This window comes from Phyllobates terribilis, unplaced genomic scaffold (genome assembly GCF_046119375.1).
Source record: "Phyllobates terribilis strain yellow unplaced genomic scaffold, ASM4611937v1 Scaffold_3__8_contigs__length_932513732, whole genome shotgun sequence".
NCBI classification, from domain to species: domain Eukaryota; kingdom Metazoa; phylum Chordata; class Amphibia; order Anura; family Dendrobatidae; genus Phyllobates; species Phyllobates terribilis.
This window is the reverse complement of record NW_027362763.1, coordinates 175386965-175401642: the sequence shown is the minus strand read 5'-3', so window position 1 is coordinate 175401642 and position 14678 is coordinate 175386965.

The window sequence follows — 14678 nt, the reverse complement described above, 5'->3', positions numbered from 1 at the left end:
TATTCCACTGTAACCTCCACCACTCTTCCAAGGGGCATTGATATTGTCTTTTTATTCCACTGGGACCTCCATGTCTCTTCCAAGAGGCATTAAAACTGTCTTGTTAAACCACTCTGAACCCAACATCTCTTCCAAGGGGCATTAAAACCATCTTGCTAAGCTACTGTGACCTCCACGTCTCTTCCAAGGGGCATTAAATCCGTCTTGTTAAAACACTTTGAATTTAACATCTCTTCCAAGGGGCATTAAAATCGTCTTGTTAAGCCACTGTGACCTCAACGTCTCTTCCAAGGGGTATTGATATTGTCTTTTTATTCCACTGCGAACTCCACTACTCTTCCAAGGGGCATTGATATTGTCTTTTTATTCCAGTTTAACCTCCACCATTCTTCCAAGGGGCAGTGATATTGTCTTTTTATTCCACTGGGACCTCCACGTCTCTTCCACGGGGCATTAAAACCGTCTTGTTAAACCACTCTGAGCTCCACGTCTCTTCCAAGGAGCTTTAAAACCATCTTGTTAAGCTACTGTGACCTCCACATCTCTTCCAAGGGGCATTAAAACCGTCTTGCTAAGCTACTGTGACCTCTACGCCTCGTCCAAGGGGCATTAAATCCGTCTTGTTAACACACTCTGAATTCCATGTCTCCTCCAAGGGGCATTAAAATCGTCTTGTTAAGCCACTGTGACCTCAACATCTCTTAAAAGGGGCATTGATATTGTCTTTTTATTCCACTGCGACCTCCACTACTCTTCCACGGGGCATTGATATTGTCTTTTTATTCCAGTGTAACCTCCACCATTCTTCCAAGGGGCATTGATATTGTCTTTTTATTCCACTGGGACCTTCACGTCTCTTCCAAGGGGCATTAAAACCATCTTGTTAAACCACTCTGAACTCCACGTCTCTTCCAAGGGGCTTTAAAACCATCTTGTTGAGCTACTGTGACCTCCACGTCTCTTCCAAGGGGCATTAAAACCGTCTTGTTAGACCACTCTGAACTCCACGTCTCTTCCAAAGGGCATTAAAACCATCTTGCTAAGCTACTGTGACCTCCACGTCTCTTCCAAGGGGCATTTGAACCGTCTTGTTAGACCACTCTGAACTCCACGTCTCTTCAAAGGGGCATTGATATTGTCCATTTAATCCACTGTGACCTCCACCACTCTTCCAAGGGGCATTGATATTGTATATTTATTCCAGTGTAACCTCCACCACTCTTCCAAGGGGCATTGATATTGTCTTTTTATTCCACTGAGACTACCTCCACTCTTCCAAGGGACATTGATATTGTCTTTTTATTCCACTTGGACCTCCATGTCTCTTCCAAGGGGCATTAAAACCATCTTGTTAAAGCACTCTGAACTCCGCGTCTCTTCCAAGGGGCATTAAAGTGGTCTTGTTAAGCTACTGTGACCTTCACGGCTCTTCCAAGGGGCATTAAAACCGTCTTGTAAAACCACTCTGAACGCCACGTCTCTTCCAAATAGCATTAAAATCGTCTTGATAAGCTACTGTGAACTCCACGTCACTTCCAAGGGGCATTAAAACCGTCTTGTTAAACCACTCTGAAATCCACATTTCTTCTAAGGGGCATTAAAACCATCTAGTTAAACCACTCTGAACTACACGTCTCTTCCAAATAGCATTAAAATCATCTTGTTAAGCTACTGTGACCTCCACGTCACTTCCAAGTGGCATTCATATTGTCTTTTTATTCCACTGGGAAGTCCACCACTCTTCCAAGGGGCATTGATTTTGCTTTTTTTATTCCACTGGGACCTCCACGTCTCTTCCAAGGGGCATTAAAACCGTCTAGTTAAACCACTCTGAACTCCACGTCTCTTCCAAGGGGCATTAAAACCATCTTGTTAAGCTACTGTGACCTCCACGTCTCTTCCGAGGGGCATTAAAACCGTCTTGTTAAACCACTCTGAATTCCACGTTTCTTCCTAGAGGCATTAAAATCGTCTTGTTAAGCTACTACGACCTCCACGACTCTTCCAAGGGGCATTGATATTGTCTTTTTATTCCACTGTAACCTCCACATCTCTTCCAAGGGGCATTGATATTGTCTTTGTATTCCACTGGGACCTCCACGTCTCTTCCAAGGGGCATTAAAACCGTCTTGTTAAACCACTCTGAACTCCACGCCTCTTCCAAGGGGCATTAAAATCGTCTTGTTAAGCTGCTGTGACCTCCACATCTCTTTCAAGGGGCATTGATATTGATTTTTTTATTCCACTGGGACCTCCGCCACTCTTCCAAGGGGCAATGATATTGATTTTTTTATTCCACTGGGACTTCCACATCTCTTCCAAGGGGCATTAAAACCATGTTGTTAAACAACTCGGAAACTCCACGTCTCTTCTAAGAGGCATTAAAATCGTCTTGTTAAGCGACTGTGACCTCCTCTTCTCTTCCAAGCGTCATTGATATTGTCTTTTTATTCCACTGTAAACTCCATGACTCTTCCAAGAGACATTGATATTGTCTTTTTATTCCACTGGGACCTCCAACACTCTTCCAAGGGGCATTGATTTTGTCTTTTTATTCCACTGGGACCTCCACGTCTCTTCCAAGGGGCATTAAAACCGTCTTGTTAAACCACTCTGAACTCCACGTCTCTTCCAAGGGGTTTTAAAACCATCTGGTTAAGCTACTGTGACCACAACGTCTCATCCAAGGGGCATTAAAACTGTCTTGTTAATCCACTCTGAACTCCATGTCTCTTCCAAGGGTCATTGATATTGTCTTTTAATTCCACTGCGACCACCACCACTCTTCCATGGGGCATCGACATTGTATTTTTATTCCACTGTAACCTCCACCACTCTTCCAAGGGGCATTGATATATTTTTTTTAATCCATTGGGACCTCCACGTCTCTTCCAAGGGGCATTGATATTTTCTTTTTATGCCACTGGGACCTCCACTACATTTTCAAGGGGCATTGAAAACGTCTTGTTAAACCACTCTGAACTCCACGTCTCTTCCTAGGGTCCTTAAAACCGTCAGATTAAGCTACTGTGACCTCCACGTCTCTTCAAAGGGGCATTAAAACCGTCTTTTTAAACCACTCTGAACTCCACGTCTCTTCCAAGGGGCATTATCACCGTCTTGTTAAGCTACTGTGACCTCTACATCTCTTCCAAGGGGCATTAAAACCGTCTTTTTAAACCACTCTGAACGCCACGTCTCTTCCAAGGGGCTTAAAAATCGTCTTGTTTAGCTACTGTGACCTCCACGTCTCTTCCAAGGGTCATTGATAATGTCTTTCTATTCCACTGTAACCTCCACCACTCTTCCAATGTTCATTGATATTGTCTTTTTATTCCACTGTAACCTCCACCAGTCTTCCAAGGGGCATTGATTTTGTCTTTTTATTCCACTGGGACTTCCTCCACTCTTCCAAGGGGCGTTGATATTGTCTTTTTATTCCACTTGGACCTCCATGTCTCTTCCAAGGGGCATTAAAACCAAATTGTTAAACCACTCTGAACTCCGAGTCTCTTCCAAGGGGCATTAAAATGGTCTTGTTAAGCTACTGTGACCTTCACAGCTCTTCCAAGGGGCATTAAAACCGTCTTGTAAAACCACTCTGAACGCCACGTCTCTTCCAAATAGCATTAAAATCGTCTTGTTAAGCTACTGTGACATCCACGTTACTTCCAAGGGGCATTGATATTGTCTTTTTATTCCATTGCGACCTCCACCACTCTTACAAAGGTCATTAATATTGTCTTTTTATTCCACTATAACCTCCACCACTCTTGCAAGGGGCATTGATATTGTCTTTTTATTCCACTGGGACCTCCATGTCTCTTCCAAGAGGCGTTAAAACTGTCTTGTTAAACGACTCTGAACTCCACGTCTCTTCCAAGGGGCTTTAAAACTGCCTTGTTAAGCTACTGTGACCTCCACGTCTCTTCCAAGGGGCATTTAATCTGTCTTGCTAAGCTACTGTGACCTCTACGTCTCATCCAAGGGGCATTAAATATGTCTTGTTAAAACACTCTGAATTCCATGTCTCTTCCAAGGGGCATTAAAATCATCTTGTGAAGCCACTGTGACCTCAACGTCTATTACAAGTGGCATTGATATTGTCTTTTTATTCCACTGCGACCTCCACTACTCATCCACGGGGCATTGATATTGTCTTTTTATCCCAGTGTAACCTTCACCATTCTTCCAAGGGGCATTGATATTGTCTTTTTATTCCACTGGGACCTTCACGTCTCTTCCAAGGGGCATTAAAACCATCTTGTTAAACCACTCTGAACTCCACGTCTCTTCCAAGGGGCTTTAAAACCGTCTTGTTAAGCTACTGTGACCTCCACATCTCTTCCAAGGGGCATTAAAACCGTCTTGTTAGACCACTCTGAACTCCATGTCTCTTCCAAGGGGCATTAAAACCATCTTGCTAAGCTACTGTGACCTCCACGTCTCTTCCAAGGGGCATTAGAACCGTCTTGTTAGACCAATCTGAACTCCACGTCTCTTCCAAGGGGCATTAAAATCGTCTTCTTAAGCTACTGTGACCTCCACGTCTCTTCAAAGGTGCATTGATATTGTCTTCTTATTCCACTGTGTCCTCCACCACTCTTCCAAGGGGCATTGATATTGTATATTTATTCCAGTCTAACCACCACTCTTCCAAGGGGCATTGATATTTTCTTTTTATGCCACTGGGACCTCCACTACATTTTCAAGGGGCATTGAAACCGTCTTGTTAAACCACTCTGAACTCCACGTCTCTTCCTAGGGGCATTAAAACCGTCAGATTAAGCTACTGTGACCTCAACGTCTCTTCAAAGGGGCATTAAAACCGTCTTTTTAAACCACTCTGAACTCCACGTCTCTTCCTAGGGGCAATAAAACCGTCTGGTTAAGCTACAGTGATCTCCACGTCTCTTCCAAGGGGCATTAAAACCGTCTTGTTAAACCACTCTGAACTCCACGCCTCTTCCAAGTGGCATTAAAACCGTCTTCTTAAGCTACTGTGACATCCACGTCTCTTCCAAGGGGCATTAAAACCGTCTTGTTAAATCACTGTGAACTCCACGTCTCATCCAAGGGGCAAAAAAATCATCTTGTTAAGCTTCTGTGACCTCCACGTGTCTTCCATGGGGCATTGTTATAGTATTTTCATTCCACTGCGACCTCCACCACTCTTCCAAGGGGCATTGATATTGTCTTTTTATTCCACTGGGTCCTCCACGTCTTTTCCAAGGGGCATTAAAACCATTTTGTTAAACCACTCTGAGCTCCACATCTCTTCCAAGTGGCATTAAAACCTCTTGTTAAATGCCTGTGACCTCCACGTCTCTGCCAAGGGGCATTAAAACAGTCTTGTTAAGCTACTGTTACCTCCATGTCTCTTCCAAGGGGCATTAAAACCATTTTGTTAAACCACTCTGAACTCCACGTATCTTCCAAGGGGCATTAAAACTGTCTTGTTAAGCTACTTTTACCTCCACGTCTCTTGCAAGGGGCATTAAAACCGTCTTGTTAAACCACTCTGATCTCCACGTCTCTTCCAAGGGTCATTGATATTGTCTTTTAATTCCACTGCGACCTCCACGGCTCTAACAAGGGGCATTGATATTGTCTTTTTATTCCACTGTTACCTCCACCACTCTTCCAAGGGGCATTGATATTGTCTTTTTATTCCACTGGGACCTCCACCACTCTTCCAAGGGGCATGGATATTGTCTTTTTATTCCACTGGGACCTCCACGTCTCTTCCAAGGGGCATTAAAACAGTCTTGTTAAACCACTCTGAACTCCACGTCTCTTCCAAGGGGCATAAAAACCATCTTGTTAAGCTACTGTGACCTCCACGTCTCTTCCAAGGGGCATTAAAACCGTCTTGTTAAACCACTCTGAACTCCACAGCTCTTCCAAAGGGCATTGAAATGTTGTTTTTAATTGCCTCTAACCTCCACGACTCTTCCAACGGGCATTGCATTTCTTCCTAGTTTTAGTCAGCTTTAGCTTTTCAATGCATATGTGAACACTAAGGGAGACTCACTCCCCAATAATGGATAGAAGGTGTTTAGTACGCTGTAATTCACGTCTGTTTCAAGGGGCATTGCAGTTACTCATAATTTTTGGAAAGCCTTCCATTCACTGTTTAGGCCAACAGTGTACAGGAGACCCAGTTGCTATAAATGGAAAAAACGGTTTAGTTAAGGCCCTCTGACCTCCATGTCACTTCCAAGGGGCATTGAAGTGCCTCAAATTTTTTGGTAGGCATTGCACTCACTGTATGCCCTTTAACTGTGTAGCCTAACCGCTCCTTTTGGTACAGAAACATATCCTACAAGACATGTGTGGTTGACTGGCCTGATATTGATGTGAATGGTCCCTGTTCCTCCTGCTCTTTCTCCTTTGCCACCACCTCATCCATCATTCATCACCTGAAGCTTTGTTTTAATGGGAGTCATAGAACTGGGATAGTAGCAGGAAAACATCCAGCAATCCTCTGAGGAGGTAGGATATGTGCCAAAACGCTCACCACCTCAGGCCTAGCCGCTACTACATACATGCGCTTGCATTCCAAGGAACAGAGAGCTAAGGAGATGGATGGCCTCTTGATCATGAATAATCTACTCGTTGTGTAGGAGGCCGACCACTGCTGCTGTCTACCTACTGAACTTTGTGTTGAAGCCTGATTGACCCAGGACCCGCTATCCTCTATGTCTGGAGGACGTGTTGCATTCCAGTGTCCAACTGTGTCCCGGCTTCTACAATATTTACCCAGTGTGAAGGCGTCAGTGAGATGGACCATCCCTGGCCACATTCACTTTTCCACGTGTTTGTGGTTAGGCTGTCCTTACCACTAAATGCACTGGGGAAGGCACAGCTAATGTTTTGTGTATAAGGCGCACCGGGACAAATAGGGGCGGCAGGGGACCGAGTATGGACACCCAGCCACCCCCTGGCGGCTGGGGACTAAGCGTGGACACCCCGCCGCAAGGCGGCTGGGGACTGAGTATGGATACCAGGCCGCTGACGCAGCCATGACGTGGTGGCCAGATTCCGCCTCCACATGCCTAAAAGGCCCAATTTCAAGTGCAAGCAAGCAAGCAATATGGTATTGCAGCCTGGGGGTGGGTGGGTGGCAGGCTGCATACTTGCGCTTGCATTGCAAGGAATGGGGGAGGTACAATTAACACTGCCCTGGGACAAGGACTTGAACAGGGATAGTTGCAAGTCTGCATCTTTTGATGCGGCAAGGATCACTTCTGATGGGCACACTTTTAGGCAGTGACCTGGGAGTCAGAGATGCTTCCAGGGGTCTTCCCCATGCTGTCTCCATGTCTTTTCAGCACTGAATGCATGTGTCACACAGCACATGGCCAGATAAGGTTGTAAAATGTTAAAATGACACTTCCCGGTGAATGCATTTGTCACGGTTGAAAGTAATGCAAAAGTGCAAAAACGCATAAAAAATGCTACTTGTGAACATAGCCCAAGGTGTGGAGATGTATTTTTGTTTTTGGTTATTTATTTTACCTTATACACAAGTCTTTATCCTGGAAAGGATGCTCCTTAACTTATTTCACAGGAAAACAATTTCAGTTTCCTTTTTGTATGTTTTATTGTGAGCCAGAAAAAGTGGCTTAATACCTCTGACCACGTTGTTGACAGCAGTGACCTGGGGGTCCAAAATGCTTCCTGGGGCGATCCCCATGCTGTCCCCATGTCATTTGAGCACTGTCACTATCGTTTTGGGCACTTTTTAGGCTTTCTACAGGCTGCCGGGGGTGCCACCGCAAAAATGCACGGGTCTCCTGTAGACTAACATTGGGCTCGTTGCTCGGATCGAGCACCCGAGTATCACGGTGAGCTCGGCCCGAGCTTTGAGCACCCGAGCATTTTAGTGCTCGCTCAACACTAGTTTTTAGTGCTGCTGGTGGAATTATAATTGATAAGCGCATCCGCCTGCAACTGAAAATGCAGACAGGCTGACTCTTATAAAAATGAACAAGGTCTGGATTGGGTCAGACTTCTCAACACCACCGAATGATAGCAGCGTAAGATTAACTCAAATCCAGTGTCTTTTTTTGGGAGGTGTATTCCCATTCACCTTTTCACACCCACACATGAGTATACGCTTCCTGATTTTGGCTATTTGCTCTTGTCCTCTTCCTTCTTCACATTATCATCCTCCACCACCATATCACCAGGGTGGTCCGTGATGCAACACCCACATAAGTTTTTTAAAGGGTGTTTATGATGCCCATAAAAAAATTTTTTATACAGTATGTTCATGCATTCCAGTTTGCTCGACCCGAGCATCGCTCACCTGAGGATTTTAGTGCTTGCCCATCATTAGTCAATATTTTTAAAAAAAAATGAAAAGTAATAATTTAAATTGTTTTTGTTAGTTATGTTAGTTATGATATGACTACAAAAATGTATATTTATAATTAAATATTACATGTAAAAACAAAGAAAAGCTGCACAGATAAAAATAATTCACAGCCAGATAAGGACAATAGTTTGAAAATTTATTAAATTTCAAATTGACACAAATACACACAGACAAAATAGGGTTGGATATAATAATCAAAAATGAGCTCCAACAACAGATGGATGATCAATATGTAGATGTACAAGTATCAAATAAAAACCAATGTCTCAGCATGCATCCAAGCAAAATAACGATAAAAGCATTAGTGATAAACCCAAAAGTACAAAAGAAAAATGGAGAATAAATGTGAACCCAAGATACTTGGTTTCCAATGATGTGCAAAATAATTAACAACAAACAGAAATGACACCCAAAAAGGAAAAATACTAATACCAAGGAGACACAGACTACGGGTGTAAAACCTCACATGTATCGCTACCACAGCATAGCATCGTAAGGAGTAATTAATCTATAATTATGACATAACAAGCAGAACTGAGAATCATTACATAGGTTGAGCAAAGTTAATTAGCTAAAACATATGAATGTAAATTTGGTATTATAAAAAGTAATGATGGTTCCATACAAGTATTAATTATGAAAAAGTAAAAATATTATATATTGTGGCCAGAATACAGTATGTATCGCACTGATTGTCACTGCACAAACTTCACTTTATATCTTTGTCCCTTATTCCTTACTTTACCTTATCAGAAGTTTCCTGACTGTACTAGTCTGAAAGATAAACCTCTACTCAATGTCCAGTTCTCATTTGTGAATCATCAGGGACATGCCATGATGCCATAAGACCTTTCCCTTGGGAATGTTCATGCTAAACATCATAAATTCCAAAGAGCAAAAGCAGGAAAAACTCTGTTGCTATCAATCACCTTTCAAGAGATGTCAAACCAGTACCACAGCACAGCACCTTTAGCGGCAGAAATGTCCATATTCCTACCCCTATGGCACTGTATCAACATTGTACCCTCACCCTCCCAACCTGGGCAGCACAGTGGCTCAGTGGTTAGCACTGTAGCCTTGCAGCTTTCAAAACCCTCCAAGGACAACATCTGCAAGTTTATGTTAGAACATTTAGTTTAGTAGATTATGGCCGTATTATACAATATATGTACATTTTACCTTTTGTGTCTCCCCTATTTCCTTATACATAGACTGTGAGGTTGCGAGCAGGGCCCTCACTCCTTTTGGTATATGAGTTGTGCTTATACTGTAACGTCTTTATTGTCTGTACAAGTCCCTCCTAAAATTGTAAAGTGCTGCGGAATATCTTGGCGCTATAAAAATAAAAATTAGAACATCACCAGCACCCTTGCACGAGTCCACTTCCTCCTCTCAGCTAGACCGCCGACATGTTCACTTATCCTCCCATGCTGCTCTGGTCCCCTCAGCATTTGCTCCCTCCCTGCGCATGGCAACAGGTCTCCAATGAGTGTGCTTAGGACGAGTGCTTTCTGCCTCTGAAATGGGCAGCACGCGTGCTTCTTATAATGTCCCCAGTCAATAGCTGGGAGACATGTGATATTTAAGGCAACGTCCCCTATTGGTAGGTGCCTTCGCAACATTGGCTATCAGTGTGTATTCATGCTACCTAGTTTTTAAGCTGTGCAAGAAAACCTCCAGGGAAAAACAAAACGCTATATGTGACCTATACTTAATCTATATATAACTCTAAAAATTCTTATAAGAGTTTTTACATAAACTTTTAATAATTGGTAATAGACTTTAAGTACTATAACATCAGGTTGCAATGCTTTTGACAAAAATAATGCTTATAAAACACCAACAAAGACAACACAAAAAGGCTATAAGCAATAAGTATCAATCCATCCTAACCGTACTGCATTTAGGAGAAGGAACAGTGTCTCTTTCCCTACTCGTTATATCTAAATGTTTTAATGAAGGGACTCACTCTGTGGTACATATACCACATCTGTGAATTATGTTTTGTGAGGGTGTCTGAAAAACTCTTCCACATGTGTGCCTAAGATATGTTCACTTATGTATGGTGCAGTTCAAGCAAAAGTATATAAATGAATGACATTCACATGCATGCAAACAGAATAATTGGTGTACAAGACAAATATGTCGGGAGATTTTCCTACCATATACACCAAAGTTCACTCCAGATGTGACGTTAGATGAGACTGTGTGTGAAGATGCTCCATGTTGTAAGGGAAACGTTTGTGAAGTTATGCACCTATAGACCAAGTACCAAGGGGGTCTCTCACCGAGCACAGTGGACCGAGGATAAAGGATACTAGAGTCAATTTTTTGGGGTAACACCTTTTTACTAAACACTGGAACTGGGTTGCCCCGGCAATGCAAATAAGGAACAACAATAAATCTCACACACACTTAGCTCAATATAGCTAGGACCCTTGCACTACACAACCAGCCGGCCCAGGATGTATAAACAACAGAACTATAATTTGCCTACCCAGTGGTTCCACCTAATGCAGTAACCGAGCATTTCCCAGAGGAATGATGTAAACGGATGGGTGCACAAGGCGGCCCGTACACTGGTGTAGCACAAGAGTTAACAAACTTAACCAATCTCTGTGTTTACAATACAGTTATTCTAACTATACACCATCTCACCACAGGGGGGAGTCTCTAACCAAGGTTCACCCAAGACCTTCCTACAACCAATGTATTTGAGAGCTGGTGTTTGGCGCCAAACTATTCCTGCTATTTGCATGTACCAACGGGATCCTGTGGTGATATCTGAGCTCAGATCTTACTGACCGGTAACTGCTCTCTGATGAAGCTGGAGTCTGAGGAGAGGGTCCTGCACTTGTCACAGGAGCACAGTTTCAGTATGTAAGGCTAGCAGAGGGTCCTTCACGTCTCTCAGATGCCCGGGGGAGGAATTCAGCTCTGCATCCAATAACGGTTGTCCCTTCAAGGTAGCTCCTTCTCTCTGGCCAGAGACACAGGAAAAGCTTCTCCTTCAGGCAAAGCTCTATCACAATCTCTGCATGCTGCACACACCAAGCTCTTGGAGCCTAGCTCCACCATCTCTCTCCTCTCTCTTCTCTAGCTCCTCTTTTGGTTAACGCACACCAACAAGTTCACCAAAAAGTTCCTTTCTTTTAGAGGCAACAGGGACCTCTGGTGGCCAGAGGCTGATAAACCAGCAATGTCCACACAGCTCACTCTTACACACCCGCTATCTAATGTACATAGTTCCCACCAAGTTATTGTTCTGTAAAAACTGTTTATTGCTGACTGGTGGTCTCACTCATTGAATTTTACACCATCTGTTCCTCGCCAGCCGAAGTCACTGGCATCATTCGACCTGCAAGAGTGTAGCGCCACATTGGCAAAGTCCAAAAAAACAGCCAGGAACCCCAACTTTATGTAGCGCGCCAGGGCATGGTAGACGAGTACCTAGCCCACGACTACCATCCCATGCCACGTTACATGTCCATGTGATAAAAATCACCACATGCACTATACTTTAACTTATCTTGGCTGAGAGTCCCCTATTGAAGTCTATGGGTGAGCAAAAAACAATCATATGTCATATGGAACAGCCATATTGCAACATATTTTTATGGAATTTTATCACATATACAGTACAGACCAAAAGTTTGGACACACCTTCTCATTTAAAGATTTTTCTGTATTTTCATGACTTTGAAAATTGTACATGCACACTGAAGGCATCAAAACTATGAATTAACACATGTGGAATTATATATTAAACAAAAAAGTGTGAAACAACTGAAAATATGTCTTATATTCTAGGTTCTTCAAAGTAGCCACCTTTTGCTTTGATGACTGCTTTGCACACTCTTGGCATTCTCTTGATGAGCTTTAAAAGGTAGTCACCGGAATTGGTTTTCACTTCACAGGTGTGCCCTGTCAGGTTTAATAAGTGGGATTTCATGCCTTATAAATGGGGTTTGTACCTTCAGTTGTGTTGTGCAGAAGTCAGGTGGATACACAGCTGATAGTCCTACTGAATAGACTGTTAGAATTTGTATTATAACAAGAAAAAAGCAGCTAAGTAAAGAAAAACGAGTGGCCATCATTACTTTAAGAAATGAAGAAAGGAAGACCAAGAGTCACCTCTGCTTCTGAGGATAAGTTTATCCGAGTCACCAGCCTCAAAAATCGCAGGTTAACAGCAGCTCAGATTAGAGACCAGGTCAATTCCACACAGAGTTCTAGCAGCAGACACATCTCTACAACAACTGTTAAGAGGACACTTTGTGCAGCAGGCCTTCATGGTAAAATAGCTGCTAGGAAACCACTGCTAAGGATAGGCAACAAGCAGAAGAGACTTGTTTGGGCTAAAGAACACAAGGAATGGACATTAGACCAGTGGAAATCTGTGCTTTGGTCTGATGAGTCCAAATTTGAGATCTTTTGTTCCAACCACCGTGTCTTTGTGCGACGCAGAAAAGGTGAACAGATGGACTCTACATGCCTGGTTCCCACCGTAAAGCATGGAGGTGATGGTGTGGGGGTGCTTTGCTGGTGACACTGTTGGGGATTTATTCAAAATTGAAGGCATACTGGACCAGCATGGCTACCACAGCATCTTGCAGTGGCATGCTATTCCATCTGGTTTGCGTTTAGTTGGACAATCATTTATTTTTCAACAGGACAATGACCCCAAACACACCTCCAGGCTGTGTAAGGGCTATTTGACCAAGAAGGAGAGTGATGGGGTGCTTTGCCAGATGACCTGGCCTCCACAGTCACCAGACCTGAACCCAATCGAGATTGTTTGGGGTGAGCTGGACCGCAGAGTGAAGGCAAAGGGGCCAACTAGTGCTAAGCATCTATGGGAACTCCTTCAAGATTTTGGAAGACCTTTTCTGGTGACTACCTCTTGAAGCTCATCAAGAGAATGCCAAGAGTGTGCAAAGCAGTCATCAAAGCAAAAGGTGGCTACTTTGAAGATCCTAGAATATAAGACATATTTTCAGCTGTTTCACACTTTTTTATTAAGTATATAATTCCACATGTGTCAATTCATAGTTTTGATGCCTTTAGTGTGAATGTAAAATTTTCATAGTCATGAAAATACAGAAAAATCTTTAAATGAGAAGGTGTGTCCAAACTTTTGGTCTGTACTGTATGACGTGCCCCCTGGGGCCGTGGGGTACTCGGTAGCCGGGCCAGTCGGTTCTATTTGGGGTAGTCACGGCGGCAGTGACCCGGTCCGTGGCCCATTCCGGTCAATAAAGAACAGTCAATTGGGGGAAATAAAGTGTCTGGGGATAAAGTTCGTGACGTGGTATGCGGCTATATGTTTCCGCCGCTGCTATTCAGATCCACTGGGGCAGTTGGTGATGCAGCAAATATGGTTCAGCTCTCCACGTTCAGAGCTAAGCCCCAGGGCAGTATATAGGTCTTGTTGAGGTAGATGTTGTTGGTGTAGTGCAAGGCAGGTGACGCAGCATTTAAGTGAAGGACACAGCAGGGTGCAGTCTTTAAGTATTTACTCACAGTTATCAAGATGCTCCAGGTTACAATGGCCAGATTATAACCACCCACGTCGTCCTGTGTCCTCCGGGGAAGTGATCTAGCCAACTCTCAGATAACTTAGGTGCACTTGAACGGGACCCCTTTCTTATGTACCTTCCCAAGTCGTCTCTCTGCACTGGCTCTCTCTCTCTCTCCTGCCCTGCGCCTCACACACAGTGTCCTGAGCCAGTGGCCCTGGGCATTGTTGGGCGACGTCCTGTCTGTCCCCTTTGTCCTATAGAGCTACTTTTTCAGCGAATGTGTGTGATTGTTGGTTACGGCACATGAAGATACCACAATCTCCGGTTTGCTAGCTGAGTTTTGTAGTCCTCCACTAGTCTGGGGCCGGTCCCCTTCTGCGGCCTCATCCCTCCACGATCAGCATGAACTCAGGCGCACTGGTGGCATCCCGCACTCGCCGTGCCCCTAGGATCTCTTCTATCTCTGGAGCCCCTCTCACTGCTCCGGTGTTCTCTCCTCACTCTATTCCTCTGGAACTTGACTCTTCTAGATGTTTCTACCCTTGCTTTTATACTGTTCTGTCAGTGCTCCCCTAAACTACTTCCTGCACCCACCTCCTCTACTTAGTTCCACCTTCCTAACACGGACCAGGCCTGTGCTCTCCCTTAGGAGCTATCTGGACCTTCCCTTATGAAGTGGTGTAGTGTTGGATATGAGTGGTTGGGTCCCGGGTAGTGCTCCCTCCTTACCTGAGAGTGGGGTACCACACCTCTGGTTGAGATGCAGTACCTCT